Raw genomic sequence first — 4,333 nt, forward strand, 5'->3', positions numbered from 1 at the left:
AATAAAAAGAGAAGGTATTATGCCCACACCAACTGTTTCTACTGTGCCCATGGACTATTCGATGATATGCCAAAAAAAAGGACACCTAAGGGTGAGCCTCTAGTCTTTTTCTTTGGTTTGTAGCACCAAAAATCAAACTTATTTTCATATAACAATTAAAATTTATTTAAACTATTTTATAATTTTACATTAATTTACAATTTATTTTATATCTTTTGTAATTCAATATTTTATTTAACAAAAATAAAGTATTAAATTATTAAATGTGTATGATATATACAATTTCTTAGATCAAACATAGATAAAAAGTATTTATGGATTTCAATTGTTACTAATTAAGTTAAATTATGTTTCAAGTTGTTGTACTTTTTATAAATTTGGAATTCAGTTATTATACTTTTCAGATTTCAAAATTGATTGAATTGTTAACAAGACATTAAATTTATTTTGTCAATTTCACCGGTGTGACATTTTAAAATTTTTAAAAATACTAAGCTTAGTAATCATATAATAAAAAATAATGCTTCAATGAACTTGAATTTAACAAAAAAAAACTTTAACGATGTTAATAATTAAACTTGTATTTTAAATCTAAAAAGTAGAGGACTAAATTATTTGAAATAAAAGTAGTAGGATTAAATTTCAAATATAAAAGTATATGGATTTAGATTTTAACCTACTTTTAACCTACTCATTAAATTCAATTTTAAATATTTATAGGGTCTTTATAAAAAATTAATTTATTTTAAATATTTAAATATTTTTTATTTTGAACTTGTCGAAACCATTTTTTTTTGAAAAACGGGGATCGACTTTTTGAAAACAAAACATGGAGTCTCTACCAATCTTTTTTCGTTTAGGTGTGATCGGATCACCTAGAAATTTGATTGTTTTAATAAAACATTCTGGTTTACTAAAACAATGAATTTGATCCACGAAATTTTGAGAAAACAAGCTCGGGAGTCGGTTACGTATGAGGAAGGATTAGCACCCTCATTACGCCTCAAAATTGGTACCAAATCGATTAAATAACTGTCCTTGTGTCTAAGATTTAAAATGTTTTTGAAATAAAGTTCCTTTTGATCACATTTGAATAACCCGAATTGGTCGTCAAAATCTTCTTGTTTCAGAGAAATATAGCACCACATCCAGCACGGTAGGATACGATTCTTTATACCCTCGAAAACACGATAGATTTCGACTTCCAAAAATTTATAATTTGGAAATTTCAAAAGGATGCTCAACTATTTAGTTCAATGAAAAATCGAAACCCAGCATAGAAGGGCACGATTCCTTGAATTTCCAAACGTTGAACATTGCCTCGCCTTAGAAAACACGAATGAAATTCCGAAGTGATATTCGATTATTTTGAACAAATGAGAGATTGCAACCCAGCACGATAGGGAACTATTCCCCGAATTGCTAAACATCGAACATTTCCTTCATTTTAAAAAGTTTTTAGAAAACATGAATGGAATTCTAAAGAGATATTCGATTATTTTGAGCAAACGAGAAATTATAACCCAGCACAGTAGGACAAGATTCCCCAAATTGCCGAACATCGAACATCGCCTCCGTTTTAAGGAGCAAATAATTATAAAACCAGCTTGAAATACACTAATTTAACTTGAAATAAAAGGGAATAATTAGTTTTAATGAATTAAAAATTATAAAGTGATATTTGTAAATCGGAATGGAAATAAAAAACACGGGATAATATACATGTATGAAGTATTATGATGAATGAATGGAGATAATATAATTCGTTTAACCAACTAACAAGATAACAATCAATTCCACTAATCTAAAATTATCAATTTCCTAATCATGGATGAAGAATAATCAATTGTGATACAAAATGAAAATAATATACCACAATAACATATATAACCTAATACGACACATTCAAATACAAAACAAAATGAAAGTTAAAGAAAGATATGTATATGTGTATAAGACAAATTTAAAAGGATGAACACATAATATATACTACATGAATTGTTAAACTAGGAACTTTTACAGAGACAAAATACAGGTATACGTATGACCATTAAAATATGATTTAGCATTAATATTTAAATCGAATGATATACGTAGTGTTAAAGGATATCGGTTTAAATTTGACAACTTATATATAATAATGGACAATGAAAATTATGTATAAAATATGCAAAGATGATAAAATATATATAATGAAATATAATTTGAAGAACATATTAGATTTCCAAATCGTATATATATGTAAATAAATTTAGAATAAAATAAAAGGAAATGTATACAAGATTAAATTAATTTTGTTATATACGTACAAATATATACAAAAGTGTTTGAATGAGATACTTAAAATAATACAATATAAAAATTTCAAAACAATAATTTTAAAAGCACAAAATGAATTTTAAAACGACAATCTAGCCATGAAAATAATATATGTACAGATATACACAAAATATTTAGATAAGACATTATACAAAAACATGATAGAACAAACTTCAAAATAATTATACACATGAAAACAAAGCGAAATAATTAAAATAGATTAACAAATACACCTAGATTGATTTTAAAATACAAGTATTCCCAAGTAAAAAGCTCAACTAAATTAATATATGTACACAAGTATATCAAAATATTAAAACGAAATGCTATATAAAACGTCGAAATAATATGATATAAAAGAATCCTAAAATAGTGATTTCATGAAAAAAAAGTGGAATTATTAAAGTATCTCAACACTTATATAATATCATGATCTTTAAAATAATGAATATTTTAAATGGAAAGTTCAATTAAAATAATGTATATGTGTAAATGTATAAAATATTTAAATGGAATATTATGCAAAATGTTAGAATAATATATCATGAAAATATTAAAACGATACATATTTTTACAAACTAAAATAAATAAAGTAATCTCGACACATAAAAGACTTAAGCAAATTCTTTTAAAATAAGCATTATATAGATGATAGACTTGATTAAAATAAATTTAAAATAAAAAGGATAATCTGAAAATGAAATAAATTATTGGGTAGATAATGGGGACCAACGTGCGACGCGTGCGAAATCGTAGGGATCAAATCTGGAAATTTTCCAGGTCCCAAAACGCTGCGTTAAGGCAGGACCCATTTGCAAACATGTGCGAACTACAGAACCAAATTTAAAAAACATATAAAATGCGAACAAGGCCTGATTGAATGTTAGAGCGAAATGGGAGGGTCTAGCGTGTAATTAACCCCCCCACAGCAGAAGCACGCGGATCCCAGGGGCAATCGGGTCGGGTAGAATTAGGTGGCCCTATACGACGCCATTTTGAAGCCATTGCAAAGGGCTCTAAACGACGTCGTTTTATGACGTATAAAGGAAAAAAATCCTAAAACCTAAACACTTAAATCATTCTTCAGAAAGAAAAAAAGAAAAAAAAAAACCAAATGCCCTCTCAACCTTCCCATTATTCTCTCTAGCCCTCAGACTCCGACCTTGGGGACTGCCGAGCTCATGTCATTGAACACCAATGACGGCGCAACCGTCTGTGGTGACCTTAAAGCCCGTTCTCGAGCCCTCTTGGAGATGAAGTCTCCGACCTTCGCGAGGAGAGTGAGGAAAGAGAGAAAAAGGGACGGTTTCTCTGAAAATCGGTGTGCCGTCGAACCCCGAATCGGACCCCAAGGGGTCTTGGGCCTTGGCGCCGGAGAGTAAGGCCAACGGAGGAAGACAAAACGCCTTCGGTAAGTGTGTATCTTCCCCTTCCTTTTCTATTATTCTTTATCAATATATTCAGATCTTTTTTTTTTTTTTTTTGCTTTCAAGTTTGGAAGAAAAATAGAATAAAAGTGAAGGAAAATCACCTATTTCTTTCAATCTGATTTTTTTATCACTGTTTTGTATTTCAATGTCCATGTAATACAACCCTTTTTTGTGTTCCAAGAAAGAAAAAAAAACCCTTGCTTTCGATCTCTTAGGCTTTTGTATAGCCAATTTTTACAACATTCTCTGTTTTCTTCACTGTTTTCGCATTTAATCCTTGTCTTTTCTTTGCAGGAGTAGTTGGTAGTGGAGCAGGTGGCCACCAGTGGCAGTGACAAAGTCTCGGGGCTAGGTTTGGCGCCGAATAGGCAATAGGGGCTAGGTTTTTTTCTTATTTTCTGAAAATATTAGGAATGGGCTAGGTTTATTTTTTTGGACTTGTAACTGGGTAGTGGGCTTATTTTAATTTAGTTTGGTTTTGAGTGTTGGGTTTAAGGATTATAAACGGGCCGGGCAAATTGAGCTTATAACAGAACTTATCAAATATAGTAAAAATATTTATTTTACAAATATTTTAAGGAAAA

The 4,333-nt window shown here is 29.6% G+C and overlaps 1 long non-coding RNA gene across 1 annotated transcript; it reads left to right on the plus strand.

Annotated features, from left to right (window-relative positions):
- Positions 1-3,211: 3,211 nt before the first annotated feature.
- Positions 3,212-4,333, plus strand: LOC108459837 (uncharacterized). Its single transcript, XR_001867424.2, has 2 exons — positions 3,212-3,730; positions 4,044-4,333. It is a non-coding gene; the product is annotated as an uncharacterized LOC108459837 (long non-coding RNA).

This window comes from Gossypium arboreum, chromosome 4 (assembly GCF_025698485.1).
Source record: "Gossypium arboreum isolate Shixiya-1 chromosome 4, ASM2569848v2, whole genome shotgun sequence".
NCBI classification, from domain to species: domain Eukaryota; kingdom Viridiplantae; phylum Streptophyta; class Magnoliopsida; order Malvales; family Malvaceae; genus Gossypium; species Gossypium arboreum.